This window comes from Lactuca serriola, chromosome 3 (assembly GCF_051521515.1).
Source record: "Lactuca serriola cultivar US96UC23 chromosome 3, Lser_US96UC23_V15, whole genome shotgun sequence".
In the NCBI taxonomy this organism is placed as follows: domain Eukaryota; kingdom Viridiplantae; phylum Streptophyta; class Magnoliopsida; order Asterales; family Asteraceae; genus Lactuca; species Lactuca serriola.
This window is the reverse complement of record NC_136410.1, coordinates 85,138,577-85,159,195: the sequence shown is the minus strand read 5'-3', so window position 1 is coordinate 85,159,195 and position 20,619 is coordinate 85,138,577.

The window sequence follows — 20,619 nt, the reverse complement described above, 5'->3', positions numbered from 1 at the left end:
TTATTATGAAATTATAATAAATATTTTGGCTACTATTAAGACATATATAGGTGTCGTTATAATATCTTTTTTTACTATTCGTGGTACGGGGAATCTAGTTTGAAGGGCCGCCTGGGTTGCTGGATTTTAGAAGTGCTTTAATGCCAAAATGGTCCTGCCCTCCGTTGTTTCATGTCTGGCCCATGTCTGTACATAATAGTTGAGAAGTATTGTTTAAACGGTTATATAATAATAATAATACTAAGACTATTAATTAGTTAATATGAACATTAGACTAAAATCTAGTGGTAATGATACTAGGTTTTTCAAAGGAAATTATTTTTAAGAAGCGAAGCGCTGTCTGAGTTCGGAATCACCACCTTAACAGGTGAGTCCATAGGTACTTTCATCTTACACATAGATATGAAGTATTTTATATAAATTACGTGCTATGTGTGCATATTATCTGTTTACTTGATATGTATGTTGGATGAACTTTTTTATACATATTTTAAATTATTTAAACTGTATATGTATTTTATATCTACAAAAATGTTGGGGTAAAACATGGGTAGATGAAATAGACGATGTGTGATAAAATGATGAGAGGCCTCGATGTTGACAATGACTCGGTCATCAAGCGGACTATAAATGACGATCACGAGCTATTCTAGACAGTCAAGTGGAACGTTAGCAGTCTCGTAACCTGTAGGTGTTTGTGAACAATGTGTTCACCGGTGTACTCCATCCCCCTCATGGTTACCTTACGGATATCTATTGCTAAGGAACCCCCTTAGTAGTAGTGTCCATCCCTATGAAAATCCTTAGGATAGGTCCCTTATGATAGATGTTTTAGGGATTTAAAGTAAGGATAACAGGAATGGGTAATTGGGTTGATTGTTGAGATGAAACTAATAAACTATTTATTGTGGGTTGAAAACCCTATGTGCTCACCAAGCTCCTAAGCCTGACCCACTCAGTTTCTTGTATTACAGCTAGTGGTACAAGAGCATAGTTGGATGAATTGATGAGGGATTATGGATTATAGGCCAGTAGATATAAATAAATGTTGTAAGGCCTATGTTGTGCTTTTTATGCTTTTGATCTGTATCGTACATGACATCCGAGGTTTTAATATAATGAAACATATTTGTTGGAAATGCTTTGATAAAGTCTTTATGGTATTTTCTTTTTGGGAACAAACTCCGCAACATTTTTCTTTAACAGTTTACTCTGAATTTCAAACAAAGAACAAACAAATCGGTCTTTTCTGGCTGTGGAATTGGGGATGTCACATTTACAATCCATAGTACATATAAAGGATTGGACAATAAGACTATTTCTGACATTCTGATTGTCTAAATAAACAAAATGACTTAGTCCTAATTAACATTACATCAAACTAAAGACAAGAATAATTAATGCATAAATAGACAAACTATCTCAGAAAACTTATCCTTCTCTGACCACAAGCTTCACTCCAGACTCCCACTATCATCTCGTATCATAGTCATTTTAGACTCAAGCTTCACTTCGGAACTTTTAGAGATTACTAGAGGTTCACTTTCAGGTTCCAATACTCTCCGCCTAAGTAAACTTAGCAATTATGTCATCTTAGTTTGATTCTTCCTTGATGAACACGTACGATCTGTACAACCAATCTCTTACTTCAATGTACCACTGCAGTTGACTTATAAAATTCGCCTTCACATGCTCTGGAGCTTCGGATTTTTACGCACGATTGATAAATTTATGAAGGGCGTGGGAACCAGATGTTTGTCAAGGACTCGGAAGAAGTCCTTCTTGTTTGTTTTTATTTGAAATAGACAAATCCCAACACTGGTTCGTCAATTGGTTCCTCTGAAAAATCTCAGCATCTGGCAACGTGAAGTCAATCTTTGCTAGATATTTTTCGATTCCGTACAAGTGGGCCAATTCAAAATTGCATCGGCAAAATTCAGCGACATAGTCTTTGCGGAAACTCAAAGATGCATGGTAAGCACCCATGCTAAGATCGTCCACTTGATGGCTTTGGAAATGTGCAACAATCGTTAGAATGTCATTTGGGTTGGTTGCAAGGAAGTCAGCTCCGGAGATGGGTATTTGAGTTTGTTTATTCCAAGTAATGTAGAATCAAAATAGCACATAGTTTAGTTCAAATTTTGTCAATATTTTCCTTCCGAACCCAGAAATCTTGGTGATCCTTTTCTGAGACCAAACGTCTTTTTGAGGAAGAGCATTCTTGAAGTAAAAGGTCTTCAATCTTTCGCGTTTAGTTCTAATGATAATTTTTGGATCATCTTTCGGGTGGAGAGAAGTGAACTTCGTGTAAAATTTGTTGTATGGAGAGAGAGGTAGATCAAACTGGTCCGAGTCCTGGTTAGGAAGACCAGAGTACATGAATAGTACTATATCCAAATCGTGTATGATCCCGTCGTGCCAAAGAGGAGAAAGCCCTAGCATCAGATTAGAATTTTCTTTGAAAGCTTGAATCCTGATGCTCTCCTCAAGAGCTTGATTAATTTCTTCCTTAGACCAGCCAGTTCTCTCTTTCATGCGAGTTTTGGAGCAGGGAAATTCTGAAATGGGCTTCTTTCCCTTGTCGTGTTGTTCGTTGAGGACGGAGAGGATGTGTTGCATGTTCACATCTATGGCAAATTTTGGAGGAGAGGAAGGCAGAGGCTCTTCCGGAATATCATCCGAGTTCCGAAGTGGAGAGCCTTCATCAACAGGAAGAATCCTTGGTGAGGGAATTAGATGGAGCACTGATTGAGTGGCTCGGAAGGCATCAATGATTAACTTAGTTTTTATTTTCCCCACTTCTCTGCTTCTTTGAAGAACTTCAGCCAAGGTTGATGTCTAAGAGATTGTTGACCATATTCATTGTTCTTCCTTTGTGAGTCCTTTAGCAGGAAACTTCCTTGGAGTAGGAATTTCCATAACTCCTTTTGTGACATACAAGTCATCTTCATCGCTATCATCATCATCATCAGAAGCAGCAGCAACAACTACAACAACATATGGAGTACATGTGAGAACTTAGAGATCATCATTAAAATTTTCATCTGGGAGTGTGAACTCTAAGGAAGGTTTCCATGGAGTAGATTGGCTTCTTCTGCTTGGCCCTTCTCTCCCTCTTGCAATGTATGTTCTGCCAACCGGTGCAAGCACAGATGATTCTTTGAGTTCCGAGAATCTTTCAAACACCATTTGAAAGCTTCTGTTCATTTGCAGTGTCAAGGCGGTATAGGCTTCAGCAGTGGGAACCCAAAGCCTTCAAATGATCAAAGAGTTGGGAGAGAATCGATAGCATCTCGCCAAATTTGTGGTTTGGAACATCCATAATGTTCCAACATGCCCGGAGAAGCATGATAAGAACATTTTGCATGATAAGGTTCATTTCGTCTTTCTTTTGGATCTCCTTTTCTAGCCTTTTCATTTGCTTTTCATGGCGGACATTTGTTTGCTTAATAAGCTCATTGGTAGATCCAATCATGTCATGATGTACTTTGAGCATAGTGGTGATGGTGTCAAGATAGTGGTCAAGGATTTCGTTGTACTTTGCTTCAAATTCTTCAACAATATGCTTCAGGCGAAGGAGGATCAGTTGATCAAGTTGAGCATCCCGTTCAGCAACTGTGGGTCCAGATTTGGTGGCTTCGGACAATGAGAGCATGATGGCATCTAGCTTGGAATCGAGCCCTGAAAACTTTTCATTAATTTTGGTGTTGAGTCCGGACACATATGTCTCAATTACATCAACCTTCTTCATTATATCAGAGACATTGTCTCAGAGTTCTAGGAGGGAAACAGGATCAACGTAGTTACCGGCGGATGATCTTGTGTCTGAAGTGGAAGTTCGGGACTTGTTCTTGTGATCATCTCGATTCACTGGTTGTTCGGACGGGCCAAGTTGAGTAGTAGCTACATTGTCTTGTTTGGGAGTGGACTCAGTTTCACCTCCGAGATTTGTTTGGACTCGATCATCAATTTGAATGTCATCATCAACCGGCTCGGAAGAGGAGGATTAAAGTCCAAATTTGAAGACGAGCCTGGAGGAGGATGGCTTTGATTAAAAGTGGTGTGCTGATAGTAGTGGAGGAATGGCCCCTAAGACACTGTTATCATTGAACATGAACTCATCAGAGTGTTCTATGTCCGGATCTTAGTGAAGGGCATCGTGTTGTGGAGATTTCGGAGAGCTGGTGGAGATGATATTGTCTTGAGTTTCGCCAGAGGCAAAATCCAAATACGTCACTTCATTAGTGGGGGGAACAAAGGGTAAATTGCTTCGGAGGGCCCTGTCCCTCATGGAAATCAACGTTGCTTCAACTTGAGTTCTTGTAAGTTCAGGAGGATGTAAGTGAGCCCTGTCTAGAAAAATACTCCATTCTAGATCATTAAAACCCAGTCGTTCTTTACCCGTGGTGGGTATCTGACCAGTCGTGGCATCTAAAGTGGGAGAGACTACTCTCTCTTCGGAATGCTTGAGGTCTGAGACAGGGATCTTGGACTATGCTTGTGTAGAAAGACATGGGTTATTCAAATTGACATGTGAGTCTGTTCTACGGGGTGCAAGGAACTATGGTCAACACCAACATCACCTTGTTGGGAAGGTGAGGGTGGATTATGTGGAGACTCCACGTGGGTGTGTGAATGTGATATTGAAACTTCAAAGGGTACTTCGTAAGAGTGGGTAGGTGGGGTAAGTGGATGGCCGGAGTCAGCCGGAATGTATTTGGTTCCTACATGTTGAGAGGAGGAACTGACTATGCTTCTCTTTCTGGCTTTTGGCTTATTGGGACTTTCTCTTGGGAGATTTCTTCTTCTTTCCTCCTAAAGGAGCAGGCTTCGCCAGATCCGAGGCGGGCTCGACGGTGACTGAGGCAGATTGTGTAGGGTGTTACAAAATCGAGGTCGCCAAGTGGTTTTTCAATTTAAAGGACTCGGATGGAAGAATGGCTAGCATATGCATTGGTAAATGTCTGATAAGTCCTAAAGAGTCTTTGTTCTGAAGTTGATATATTTTGATAGTTTTTAAAGTAAGAAACACCTCTTTAGGAATTGTATCGACTGGGATTGGCTCCTTCCATTTCGTATAAAGATCTTGAATAATCAGAGCCCAGAACCTCAGACTTGGGATCTATAAAGGTCTTATGTTGACTGGAAATTTCCAAAAGTCCGGCCACAGAACCTCCGTGATGTCGACTGCATTGGCTTTTACGGTGTAGATTTTGTAAACCACATACATCCAATATTTTCTCAGTATGTCGGTTCCACTGTGCTTGCCGGAGAGGCCACGAATTAAAAAGTGCATTAGCACAGTCCATAGCCCAAGTACAACCAATTTCTTGAACTATTTAGCTATGAACTCTCCTGCATAACCAATGTCGTTGAGTAACGACTGAAATTCTTGTGGACTTGGTTCTTGAACCTTGAAACCTTCTGGATTTTCAGGCATTCCAATCGCATCGAGAAAGATCTTCTTGTGCACAGTAAAAATTCATTCACCGGAGATCATAGTTTCAAGGACATTGTTTTCAATTCTGACTTTTTCAAACTCCGTGTGCAGAAGACGAAGAGGAAGAGGTGGGTCGGGAATCTTGGTGAGCGGAACGACGATGGGGTGTCGAGATATGAACTCGATCATCACCCAGATGGACTCATCGTAGTCCATGGGGTCCAACAAGAAGAGTTGGGTCGTATCCCTGATGAAGGGTTCCGCTAATGACGATGATGCAGACCCTTTGGAGGTCTTCTTCTTGGAGACAGTCTTGGCAATTTTGGAAGCTGATGAAAACAGTTTGTCCGAACCTGGATGGATGGAGTATCACATCTTGTGGGCTTCATTCATGACTACCTCCCTAAATCCTCCAAGTTTAGGGACCCAAATACGGTTCATGAAATAGTATACTCCGTCCTCTTTCACCTCGAGATTCTTCTTCATTCCGCGTAATGCCTCGCTTGCTCTGTTTTCAGCCTTCATGGCGTCCAACTGGGCTGCCCTGATCTGAGTGGTTAGGTGAGATTGGATGGTTATTGAGAGAGTTTTCACGCGACGGTTAGAGTACTCTTTACGGCTCAAGGCATCAGCTACCACGTTGGCCTTGCCTGGGTGATACTTGATTTCACACTCGTAATCGTTTAATAGTTCAACCCATCTTCTTTGCCTCATATTCAGCTCTTTTTGATTCAAGATGTGCTAGAGACTCTTGTGGTCCGTGAAGATGGTGCACTTCGTACCATAGAGGTAATGCCTCCAAATCTTCAGAGCGAAGACCAATGCTCCCTATTCCAGATCATGGGTTGTATAATTCACTTCGTGTGTCTTTAGTTGTTGGTTCTGAGGAGGGTAAGTCCTGCAGTACTTTGCCGTGTGTCCCTTCCGATTGCAACTGGTGCACTGCATCTCTCTGCATTCTCCATTGTGATGGAGACCGCACTTGTTACACTTGGGAAGATTACCGGAATAAGGTCTAGGAGCACTTGGAGCAGCTGAGGCTGGAGTATGTGGTGTGGATGGAACTTGAGCGGTTGCAGCATTAATTGTCGCTGTTTGCTGCTTCTTGGATGATTCGGAGCCTTGACGCCCCTTTCTCTTGTTTTTCTTCCCCTTCTTGCTATCATTTTCCCTCTTAACTTCAGTCTCTGCTGGCTTCTCACCCTTCTTGTTGTTGTGGTCATACAGTTTCTTAGCCAATCTCTTGGCACTGTCCAAAGTTTTAGGATTTGTAGGTATCACGTTTCCTTGGATCGGGGAGGTTAGTCCCCAAATGAATCGCTCGATCTTCTTGCCTTCTGAGGTAATCATTCCAGGGCACAATAGAGATAGTTCGCTAAACCTTGATACGTAGGTATCTATATCCGCGTTTCGAACATTAAGATTCCACAGTTCTTGTTCCATTTTCTGAATTTCACCACGAGGGCAATACTCGGCCATCAACATTTCTTTCATCTCTCTCCATGGCATGGAATAGGCTACGGGGAGTGTCATGGCTTCCACGTGTCCGTTCCACCAAGTGAGCGCTTGGTCAACGAAAGTGCATGCGGAAAACTTCACCTTCATCTCCTCAGGACAATCGCATATCTCGAATACCGATTCCACCTTCTCGATCCATCGTTTCAGGGTGATCATCCCTCCAGTGCCGTTAAAGGTTCGTGGTTTGGCGTTGGTGAAGTCTTTGTAGGAACATGTTTTGGCGGGTCCTTGGTTCATCACGTTGTTCGAACCTCCGGCCCCTTGTCCTTTGACTCCTCCATTGTTCCCTTCGTGAATTTGTGCCATTGCTGCGGTGACCGCAGCGGATACAGCTGCCTGGAATGAAGCTGAGTCGACTTCGGGTAGGGTTGGTCCAGGGTTTCTGCGAGTGGGTCATTGAGGCAACTTTCTGTCATGGAACGGAAAGATGTTGAGTGTCTGTGCTTTTTGTGTGGTTGTGATCCTATTAGCTAGGTGCGTGGCACAAACTTAAGTAATTCTACGATTTAGTATACAATCATAGGTACGTAACACATAGCAGATTATAACGTCACAATAAAACATGTAAAATTTTTCATTACTATTACCCGCACTTTGATACATGAAAATTTTGCTCGAAAGAGCATACATAGGCGGTGCTAGTTTGACAGCATAACGGCTCTATGAGTAGTGTAGTCACTTAAACATAGAGTCGGGGTACATAGCATAGATCCTAATGACATAGTACTAAAACTGATACTGTTATCCCTAGTCGCGGTGAGATGTGCCAGAGGGTGAGGTTGAGGAAGTGGATGCTCCCTGAAGACGAGCCACCTGTCGTTCTGCGTCCCGGAGTCAGGACTCCCACCTTACCTGCCTCATGTGGAACTCTCGAAGGACGTCTCGTGACTCCTTCTCTGCACGCTCGACCCTATCCCACATCTGGCGTACCTGGTCGGTGGTGCTCTGAGCTAGGTCGTCGGTGTTCCTTAATCGTTTCACAATGACCAGAAGGGCTTGATCGGCCGGTCCTTCGTCCCTCCGATCAAAGAACTCGCGTGACATGCCGAACGGGGGTCGCTGTCCCTGCTGTCTGCTCCACCTCCAATGATCAATACCCCAAGGGGTGTAGGACCAGTGGGGCCCACCCAGTAAGCGGGCACCCTAATCGGGGAAGGGGGGTTGATGACTTTGGACTCCACATTCGATTCGCCTCCTTCGTTATCGCTGGGTTCCTCCTCGAAGCTTCCTTCATCTTCCTCCTCCTCCTGTTCTTCTACTGGTTCGGCAGGTTCACCCTCGACTTCTGCCTCCGGTTCCCCGTCATTCCTAAGATGCTACAACTATTGTATAGACTGAACGGATGTTCTCTTCTTGGTGATAATGGGGTATGTTTTTAGGTTCCCTAGCTACACGATATCCTCAGAACATGTGATAGTTGTACCTTGGAGGAAATGTAATTGATCAGGCTACATCCACTCCTTGATACGACTACGAACAGTCCTGGCTTAACCGAGATACTAGCATTATCTTATTTTGTTTGGTATTATGTTCTTTTTCCTAATAAAAGAAAGGATGTTTTTATTGTTATGTTTTACTTGTTTTGTTCAAAGTTGTGTTAGTCCCTCTTTTTGGTTTATAGTTGCATATCAATGTGTGGTTAGATATGCTAGTTCACTATAAACAGAGCTCTGATACCAACCTGTCACACCCCCAAACCGAACGGCGGAAACGTCCGAGGGCTCTTGTGACTTAAATTGAATACCATCACAATGATTATACATGAATCATAACATCATTCATCACGATGCATTGAAATAATACAACTGATATTGTTTACATCTATTACATTGTTTTAGTCATTACAATTTCATAACATAAACTGTTCGATAGGAAATCTAAGCAAAACACCATGACATAACTTGGCTCTTATTCTTCGGCTTACCTGTTACCTGAGAATACAAGTTATTTTGAAAACGGTCAACATATGAAATGTTGATGAGTTCATAAGTAATGTTGTGGAAAAATGATTTTTGTGAAGTTTGAAAACCCAGAAAATCGATATTTTCTAAAAAGAGTTTGTTTGTAAAAAGTGTGAAGATCCGTAAATATGCTTGTTGATTTTCAAAACATGTATAATTGTTGAACTTTGTATACATCACATAGGTTAAAATGTTGAACTTCCCGGGAAAACCCGATGTTTTCCCAATACGTAAATCACATGACATGTTTATTGTTATACCGATACGACGATTGTTTTTTATTACCCAGGTGACATTGAATTAATTAAGGTTTGTGAGTTGTTACAATCACGCATTAATGAAAATGACTAGTTTATAACTACAAATTACGAACGATCCTTAAGGCGTCATCCGTACTACTCACATAATCCAACCACCCTGACTTCTATTGATTAACGCCACAAATCTGATTACTCGAATTCTCATAAGCCGGTCAACCGAGGAGAAAGGAGGGTACGAAGCCCCCTTTATTTCCATAAGTTATTCAAGGCTATTGGGAATGCGAAAGGCACTTGGCCCAACTCGCATTTGACTTCTCAACTTCACTAGCAGTACTAATGGGCCATTAGGGCGCAATAGCACAATAGAGCTATTGAAAGTCCTTTTACATGAAATCGGGTCATAGAAGGCCCATTAACACGTAAGCGCGTTCCCTCCGGGCCCGAAGATCATGTTATTGGGCTAGCAAGGCCCAACAAGCACGATTTGAAACTTTCAAGCCCAAAGTTTGATTGTTGACTTCTCATAGTTATCGCGTGTTTATTGAAATACTTTGGTTTATTGATTTTTTGTTTTGTTATTGATTCGAGACCGAATCAATTCGTTTTGTAACGATATTGGTGGTTGAGAGTGTATTCGTTTTTATGTTTCGTCGGTAGTTCTGGATCTTGTATTTTGTCTTAATGAATTAGTTTGTTTAAAAGTAAGATTTTTACTTTTTCACAACCTTTCTTTTATAAAAATAGCACTTTAAGTCCTTTATATAAAAGAATTTCATTTTAGTCCTTAAAACATTATTTTGACACTTTTGTATCCTAAACTTGTTGAAAAGAAATTTCGCCCAAATTTTATCTTGTAAACAGCCTTAGTCCTTCCAGAATGATGTTTTCTCGGTTAAAACCCCCAATTTCGCAACTTTTACAGTTTTGGCAAAAAATGGAAGATTTTTACATTTTTGGTCCTTTTTGAATTTGAAAAGCATTTTTGACCATTGGAATAGTTTTATTACACTTCAAATCCCCTGTTTTACAGAAAGCTGCATTATCATCCCCTCAAACTTAGAAATCTCGCATTTTGGAGCTTATTGGGCTGAAAAGCCCAACTATAGCCCATTAAATTCAAAATTTGCATTTTAAGCCCCTCAAACATGTTGTTGTTCAGAAAAATCATAATAGAAACTGTTTGCACCCTTTTGACCCTCCAGAAATTATAATTTGTCGGTTTGGACCCTAAGTTTTGTATTTTTGACATTTTATGCCCAAAAATGGGTTTTATGTTCAAGTATCTTCATTCTAACCATATAAACTATTTTTCTTGACTTGATTAGTGTAAAATAGGTTAAGTTATGCTTATTTCCTTCCTCATGTTTTAGATCTCGGTTTTACACACTTTTTGGATAACATATTCATCACAAACACATGATATCACACACACACATGTATCAAATCACACATAGCATACATTTACACATAGATCTACACATTTACTTGTATTCTCCCCCATAAAATTCATAAAAACTAAAAAGAAAGGGGTATGAAGCTCACCTTGAGTTGTGGATCGGTTTTGAAGAAGATTTGGAGAAGTTTGGTGCTATTTTCGGCCCTAGCAAGCCTTCCTTTGTTGATTTCGAATTTAGAGGGTTTCTAAGAGAGTGATCATGATTTTGCATGGGTTAGAAAGAGATTTTTGATAAAACAAAGAATCTAGATCATAGATCCAAGCATGATCTTACCTTAGATGAAGAATCTGTGGGATAATTTCCTTCAAAAGCCTCCTAATCTCGAAAACTTGGTAAAGAAATGAGAGAGTTTCTTGAGAGAATTGTGAGTGAAATGTGTGTGTGTGTCTGTTTGGATTTGGCCGAGAGCAAGAGAGAGAGGAGAGAAGAGAGGTTTTTGAAATGATTTGCATGAAAACAGGAGATGGTGCATGGGAATCCTATGGACAAATGTGAGGTGGCATAGGAAAGTCAACTCTCCTTCTTTGGTTGAGTGATTTTTGGCCCAAATAAATATAAATATGATTTTTATAAACTATTAGAGCTAAATTAGGTTAATTATGGCCCAATATGGTCCGTTTAAATAATTTGTTTCATTCTAGGCCCAATATGGCCCAAAACATTTAAATAAATGGAAGTGGGTCCAATTAGAGTCCATTTAAGAGCTCTAAGCCCATGATATTCCAAATGTAAGCTTATTGGTCCATTGGGCCCAATAAGGAAGTCCTAGTCCAAAATGGACTTAAACAAAGATTTCTAATGTTTCCAATTGTTTGTTGACTATTTGCAGTGCTTGTATGAAGTGTTTGATTGAAATTTTGTTGTCATAGAGTAAACATTATGCATGCTATCATGTTTTTGATTCATAATTGACATAAGTGTTGTAGTTACAAGGCACCAAAAATTTCTAGTTGTGACATCATCCCCCCGTTAGAGGGAATTTCGTCCCAAAATTCTTTTGAAAGCTAGATTTGAGAATGCTAGAATAAATGAGGGTACTTTTGCTTCATTTGGTCTTCGCGTTCCCACGTGAATTCTAGCCCACGCTTCGCGTTCCACCGTACTTTCACGATCAGGATGCAACTTTGTTTAGTACGCTTCACCTCCCTGTCCATGATTTCGACTGGTTCTTCAATGAACAGGAGATTCTCATTGATTTCAATTTCGTCAAGGGGAATGACGAGAGTTTCATCGGATAGGCACTTCTTTAGATTGGAAACATGGAACACGGGGTGAACACTGCTGAGCTCAGCGGGTAGCTGGAATCTGTACGCCACTGGACCTATTCGGGGAAGGATCTCGAAAGGTCCAATGTATCGTGGGTTCAGTTTTCCCCGTTTTCCAAAACAAATGACCCCTTTCCAGGGAGAAACTTTTAACATCACTCGATCCCCGACCTGAAACTCTAAGGGCTTTCGCCGTTTATCAGCGTAGCTCTTTTTTCGGTCGCGCGATTCTTGTACTCGAGCTCTGATTTGAACTATCTTTTCCGTGGTTTCACGTATGATCTCTGGTCCCGTTAATGTCTTATCTGATGCTAGTTCCTTTGCTAACTGATTGTTGCCTACCTCAGCCCAACACAACGGTGATCTACACTTACGTCCATATAGCGCTTCGAAAGGAACGACTTTGATGCTCGAATGGTAACTTTTGTTATACGAGAATTCAACTAAGGGTAAGTGGGTATCCCAAGACTTCCCAAAGTTTATCACACATGCGCGAAGCATGTCTTCGAGCGTCTGGATGGTTCGTTCGCTTTGACCGTCCGTGTGTGGGTGATAAGCGATGCTTTCTGAAGTGATTGCCAAAAACGTGATGTGAACCTACTGTCTCTATCTGAGATGATAGACACTGGCACTCCGTGAAGCCTCACGATTTCTCGAATGTATATTCTTGTCAATCTCTCCGTCTTGTAGGATTCTTTTATTGGCAGGAAATGGGCGGATTTCGTCAGTCGGTCAACTATTACCCATATAGTGTGTAATCCATCTAACGTCTTGGGTAGCTTGGTCACAAAGTCCATAGAGATCCCTTCCCATTTCCACTCGGGGATTACTGGTTGCTGTAATAACCCCAAGGGCTTCTGATATTCCACCTTTACTTTGACGCAAGTAAGGCATTTGCTGACATAGGTGGCAATTTATGCCTTCATGTTAGGCCACCAATAATATTGTTTAATATCCAAGTAGGTTTTGTCCAAACCTGGATGGATGGAGTATCGAGTCTTGTGGGCTTCATTCATGACTATCTCCCTAAATCCTCCAAGTTTATGGACCCAAATACGGTTCATGAAATAGTATACTCCGTCCTCTTTCACCTCGAGATTCTTCTCCATTTCGCGTACTGCCCCGCTTGCTCTGTTTTAAGCCTTTATGGCGTCTGACTGGGCTGCCCTGATCTAAGTGGTTAGGTGAGATTGGATGGTTATTGAGAGAGTTTTCACGCGACGGTTAGAGTACTCTTTACGGCTCAAGGCATCATCTACCACGTTGGCCTTGCCTGGGTGATACTTGATTTCACACTCGTAATCGCTTAGTAGTTCAACCCAGCTTCATTGCCTCATATTCAGCTCTTTTTGATTCAAGATGTGTTGGATGTTGGAATAGTGTCTAAGGCTGCAACTATATTAGGCAAGTATTTGACCCGATTGTGCATGGTCCTTTCGGGTTGCCTTCACCATAGCAACTTGATAGGATGATTTATTATGAGAGAATAAATATTATTAATATATTATGAGAATAATATAAGGAATAATAATATTGTAATTTGATTAATATAAGTCTTAGAATTAATTAGAATTAATTTGGTGACTAAAAGAGATTAATTAAATAAGAGGGTATAAACTGTCAATTGTTTGATAGTTACACTTTAGACTGTAAATCCTTATTGGATGAAGGGTGGACGGATTCTAGGGCTAGGGATAGCCTCAAATCGTCCAAGGCTTATCTAAGGTAAGGATTTGGATTGCTTTAAGGAAAGATTATCCAACTAGGGTTTAAGGTGAAACCCTTAAGGAGTCTACAAGTATAAATAGCCCCCATGACCAAGGGAAATCGGAATCTCATCTAGAGTAGAGAACCCCTGGCTGATTTCCTCCCAACCTCTCTCTCAAATCATCTTCTTTGCTATTTGGTGTTTGTAAGCCATTAGAGGAGTGACAATTGTGACTCTAGAGCTCCAAGACAACAAGATCAAACAAGAGATTCAAAGGTAAACTTCTAGATCTGATTTTGTATTGTTCTTATACTTAATTAGTTGTTAGAAGTCTTGGATTCAAAGCATTTTTAATTAGAAAGCCTAGATCCAAGCATTAGGGTTTTGCATGCGCACATAGGAAAGTTCTTGTGGCTAAAACCCATCAGTGGTATCAGAGCCTAGATTGGTTTCTATTAAGTTGTTGCTTGATTGTTTGAATCTTGTTTGCAAAATTCGAATTTTGTGTCTCTGTGTCATGAACTCGACGAGTCCCATGGTGGAATCGACGAGTTGGCCTGACTCGACGAGTCCAGTTGGGAACTCGACGAGTTCGAGCGTCAGGAAGGCCCAGATTCGGGATTTTTTTCATATTTATCTTATGGAAACTTGCCTTTATCATATTAGATCAACCTTAATCCGATTTTCTGATATATATGACTATAATCTTGATCTAATTAAAGATATTTATCAACTAATAAAATATTTAATTTCCTTATGTGATAATTAATTAATTATTTTAATTAAATTGGTAATTATCTTGCAAGAAATCTTGAATAAATCAAATATGGATAATTATGGAATTAATTGTTAATTAAAATTATTTGTTATTTGATCCTCCATGTTTTAAATGTTTAAAACTTGTCCTCAAGTTTTAAAATTTATGTTTTGTGATTAAAAGTTTTAAATTTAGACAATTTAAATTCCAAACCCTAGATTTTTAAAAGTTTAAAATACAACCCTATACTAATATAATATTACAAGATTAATATATATGTATGTATAACTAAAATGCTAGTCTTACCGTTAGTAGGCCTCATTCACAAAGCCGATCTATAAGGTGGGTATAAGGTTGCGGCCTATAAAATGGCGCTTAATGGGTGCACACTCACACCCACCGCTTGCTTGATCGGTGGAGGGCCGTTAGCCGAACGGGTAGGATAGGGCAACCTCATCATCTCATTAAAAGTATAATATGAAATACAAAGTAACTACATGTTTTTTTAAAATTTCCCAATCTTAGTTACTTTAGGAAAAGTGAATTGATGTAATCCCATAAAATTACACTTTGCACCCTTGCTAAGAAGTTAGTGGAGTGTGTGTGGTTTACCGGCACACTAATTGGTTCTAATCAAAGGTGGCAAAGGGTGATTCATTGTTTATCATAGTTCGATGGAGCATGTGTGGCTTACCGGCACATCGAATAGGTGATCGTTACAATGAAGGCACCATGTGAATTTCCATGGTAATTCACACCCGCTTTGTGATCCTCGGTATCCCAGTCACAAACAAGAGGGGCATATCGAGACTTAAACATGCCATTGAATAGTTTCAATGAATCCCATCCGAACCTAGGAATTCTCAATACATTTAGGACTTAAAGTTATGTTTTTATGGTGGAGAATTAGTGAATCGTGATTCACTTAACTTCATATTATTTGCATGTTGGATTACGGCATCCCTTTTCTAATATGTAAATATTGTTGTTGGATCCTAGACCTAATTTTTCTTATTGGGTGATAATTAGGGATTCATATTCCAATCTATCTTTTTCCTTTCTATTTGTAGATGTCGAACGCAAACAATGCTGCTGCTAGTTCTTTCACATTGATGAGCCTTTGTCAAAAGGTCACTTTCGATGGGACGAACTTTAGCGAATGGATAAGATACATTCGCACCATTGCTCGCTATGAGGATAAGGAGTATGTCCTCGATGAGAAGCTTGAGAAAATCAACCCTGAAATCGCTACTCCGGCTGAAATGACTGCTTTTGAAACTCATGAGCGCGATGCAACAAAGGTACATTGCATCATGATAGCCACCATGAACTCCGAATTCCAAAAGTCCTATGAGGACATGTACCGTACGAGATGCATCAAGACTTATTCGAGAGATACCACCAAAATGCAAGACAAGAGCGTTATGAGATTTTCACTAACATGATTTCCGCTAAGATGGGTCATGGAGAGTCTCTTACCGTGCACCTGCAAAAGATGCAAAGGTATGTCGACCGCCTTCGCAAATTAAATGTTGACTTTGGGGAAGACTTGGTGATCGACATGGTGCTTCACTCTTTGCCTCCGAGCTACAATCAATTTAGGATGACCTACCACATGAACAAAGAAGAGGTCACCCTAAGTAAACTCCAAGGTCTCTTGAGGGTCGCTGAAAGCAACTTCAAGGACAAGTCTGTTGCACCAACTCCCAATCCGCCCGTTGCTCCTGTCTTGGCTATTGGACAAGGAAAGGGAAAGAAGAGGAAGGCTTCGTCTAAGAACTATCGTAAGGTTAAAGCCTGAGATGGTGCCTCTTCTAGTGGGACCAAAGTTGATCCTGCTAAACCCTGTCCTAACCCGAAGGAGGCAGAGTGCCACCACTGCCACAAGATAGGACATTGGAAGAGAAGCTGCTCAGAGTACCTGCAAGCCATCAAGGAAGGAAAGATCAAGCCGTCTTTCGCAGGTATATACATAATTAAACCTAACGATTCATCTCATGCTATTTCTTGGGTTCTTGATACCGGTTGTGGTTACCACATTTGTTCTAATGTGAAGGGACTAAGAAGAAATAGGGATGTGGAGGCTGGAAGAATAAATCTAATCATGGGGAACAGAAGATCGTCGCCTGTGACCAAGATTGGAGTGTATTCTTTAGTGCTTAGGAATGGTTTAAGTTTAGATTTAAACAATTGTTGCTATTCGCCAGAAATGGCTAGAAACATCATTTCATTTCATGGTTTGTTTAGACAAGGTTTTAGATTTTCTTTTAATAATGAGAATGGTTCTATTTTTGCTTATCCAAATGGTGTCTTTTATTTTGAAGCTATACCATGTAATGGAATTTATGAAACTGTTATGATTGTTGATAACTTAGGAAACGATGTTTTGAACATAGATTCTTCCAATAGTATGGATAGAGCATCCTTGTGGCATTGTCGTCTTGGACATGTCAACAAGAAACGTATAGCCAACTCCAAAAGGATGGAGTGTTGGAGTCATTCGACCTTAGGGAAGACGACACATGCGAATCTTGTTTACTTGGAAAGATGACTAAGTCACCCTTCACAAGTACTTGCGAAAGGGGTGAGGGTCTATTGGACCGAATACATACCGATGTATGTGGACCGTTTAGATCAACCACGAAGGATGGGAACCGCTTCTACGTGACTTTTACCGATGACTATAGTAGATATGGGTATATCTATTTAATCAAGAAAAAGTCAGAAACTTTTGAAAAGTTCAAAGAGTTCAAGAATGAAGTGGAGAATCAATTGGGCAGGAAAATCAAGATGCTTCGATCCGATCGAGGAGGAGAGTACCTAAGTCTTGAATTCCACGATTATCTTAAGGAGTGTGGAATAGTTTCACAATTGATGCCACCTAGGACACCACAATAGAATGGTGTGGCAGAAAGGCGTAATCGAACCTTATTGGATATGGTTCGCTCTATGATGAGTCGTGCTTCACTACCTATCTCTTTTTGGGGGTATGCCTTAGAGACTGCCGCCCATATCCTTAACCGAGTCCCTACTAAGAAGGTTGCCAAAACACCTCACGAGATGTGGACAGGGAAAGCTCCCTCGTTGGCACACATCAAGGTTTGGGGTTGCGAGGCTTTTGTAAGACGAGATACTCACGACAAGCTTGAACCTCGTAGTGAGTGATGTATTTTCATCGGCTACCCGCAGAAATCCTTTGGATATCTCTTCTATAGACCGAAGGACAATGTTGTCTTCGTTGCAAGGAGAGGAGTTTTCTGAGAGCGAGAACTCATAAGCCAAGGAGACAGTGGGAGGCAAATCGAGCTTGAAGAGATTCAAGAGTCGATAGATGAAGGGACCTCTACCGCTGGCACTCAACCCGAGGAGGAAACTACGGTTGAACCGATTGACGAGTCCTTACCTCTTAGATGTTCCGATAGAGTTAGAGTTCAACCCCAGTTTTATGGTTTTCATATTACTACCGAAGGGGACACGTATATTAGTGATGGTACACTAATAAACCTTGATGAACCTAATAGCTATAAGGAAGCCATGGCAGGCTCGGAGTCTGTGAAATGGAAAGAGGCAATGGATAGCGAGATCCAATCCATGTATGATAACCAAGTTTGGAATTTGGTTGATTATGTGCCTGGATGTAAGACCGTTGGGTGCAAATGGATCTTCAAGAAGAAGACCGACGTGGATGGAAACATACACACATATAAGGCGCGATTGGTCGCGAAGGGCTTTACTCAAACTCCCAGAGTTGACTATGATGAGACCTTCTCACCAGTTGCGAAGATAAAGTCTATTAGAGTAATGCTAGCTATTGCCGCATTTCATGATTATGAGATTTGGCAAATGGATGTCAAGACCACTTTCCTTAACAGAAAGTTGGCTGAGGATGTTTACATGGCTCAGCCAGAGGGGTTTGTGGATCCGAAGCATCCAAATAGAGTGTGTAAGCTTGAGAAGTCCATTTATGGACTTAAGCAAGCATCTCGCAGATGGAATCTTTGCTTCGATGAGAAAGTCAAAGAGTTTGGATTTGTACGAAGCGAAGATGAATCATGTGTATATGTCAAAGCCAGTGGGAGTATATTAAGCTTCCTCGTTCTATATGTCGATGACATATTACTCATAGGAAATGACATCCCGACTCTGCAGGAAGTTAAGTCCTGGCTCGGGAAGTGCTTCGCTATGAAGGACCTCGGAGAGGCTTCCTATATTTTGGGAATAACGATAGTAAGAGAGAGAAGTAAGAGAATAATAGGACTTAGTCAGAACACTTACTTAGGGAAGGTACTGAAACGTTTTAGTATGGAAAACTCAAAGAAGGGAGAATTACCGATACAAAGTAATGCCAAGTTGAGTAAGACTCAAAGTCCGAGTACAGAAGCTGAAATAGCAAAAATGAGCCGAGTACCATACGCTTCCGCAGTTGGCTCAATCATGTACGCTATGACTTGTACTCGCCCTTATGTAGCCTTTGCTTTGAGCATGGTTAGCAGATATCAAGGGAATCCTGGCAGAGCCCATTGGATTGCGGTGAAGAATATCCTTAAGTACCTTCGGAGGACGAAGGAATGGTTCTTAGTCCTCGGAGGGAGTGAAGACTTGAAGGTGCGAGGGTATAGTGACGCCAGCATTCAGACCGACAGGGACAACTACCGTTCGCAGTCGGGCTGGGTCTTTACTCTGAATGGAGGAGCAGTGACTTGGAAAAGTTCCAAGCAGGAAACCGTAGCTGATTCAACGTGCGAATCAAAGTACATTGCAGCGAGCGAAGCGTCGAAGGAGGCAATATGGTTGAAGAACTTCATCGGTGATCTTGGAGTTGTACCCGCCATAAAGGAGCCCATGGAGATTTTCTGTGATAATGAAGGAGCGGTTGCCTTGACCAAGGAACCGAGGGATCATGGTAGATCTAGACATATCGACAGAAAATATCACCTTATTAGACATCATGTAGAAGAAGGACAACTCGTAGTGAAGAGGATATCATCGGAAGATAACCCAGCAGATCCGCTTACGAAGGGATTGAGTAGGGTTAAGCACTTGCAGCATGCTAGGAGTATTGGGCTAAAGGATGATATTAGCATAGATTAGATACTATTAGAAACGTGTAATAGATAAATGTAATTAACATTTGATGATTAAATAAAGGAGTTTTATTTATGAGTAATGTTACTATCTTATGTTAATTGGTTAACTATTGTTTCATTTTGCATGTTTTGACTTCCAGAATAATTGAGTTTATTAAGAATAACCGAATTATTCAAATTGTCCACAATCGTTCATATGGTGGAAGTAGATATGAATGAAGATTGTCGTGAATTGGTGCGTAGATTGTCTAAATGGTATTAGACATAGCAAGAGATTGTTGTGACGTTCATGAGTGCTTATGAACTGGTTTTGAGCATTGGAACAAACCCGTGCTTGCTGGAATCACCTTATGGAATATGATATAAAAGGGTGATCGTAAGACGATAATATCATATAGTCTTAAAACCTAGATATATGGTTTGTTATTTGTTAATTGGTTGTACATTGATAATGTGAAAACGCATCAGTAACTCGGTGTTATAAAACGCATTGTTGTGTATAGTTGATTAATGAATAAGTAAATGCATATAAGTCAAAGTTTATCTATAACTTTTATCCTAATAAGGTAAAAGCGATATCTCGGCCGCTCGATGATTTGATTTGACTTGACTTATGTGTCGTGCCCGGTCAGAACTGAATTGATGTGTTCGATTAAGTTCTATGTCAAATAAATCAGAGATCGAGAAACCTAAATGCTTGACTAATTATTCCATAGAATTGTCAGCATGATATCTAACAGAGGACTGTACGATCCCTTATCTAAAGGACAAGATTGATTAGATCAGAGTTTGACAGTGTCTTTGAGAGCTACGATTGTGAATCGGATTGTACTTGTGCATATAGTTACTAGACTTATCCAAGTGGGAGACTGTTGGAATAGTGTCTAAGGCTGCAACTATATTAGGCAAATATTTGACCCGATTGTGCATGGTCCTTTTGGGTTGCCTTCACCATAGCAACTTGATAGGATGATTTATTATGAGAGAATAAATATTATTAATATATTATGAGAATAATTTAAGGAATAATAATAATGTTATTTGATTAATATAAGTCATAGAATTAATTAGAATTAATTTGGTGACTAAAATAGATTAATTAAATAAGAGGGTATAAACTGTCAATTGTTTGATAGTTACACTTTAGACTGTAAATCCTTATTGGA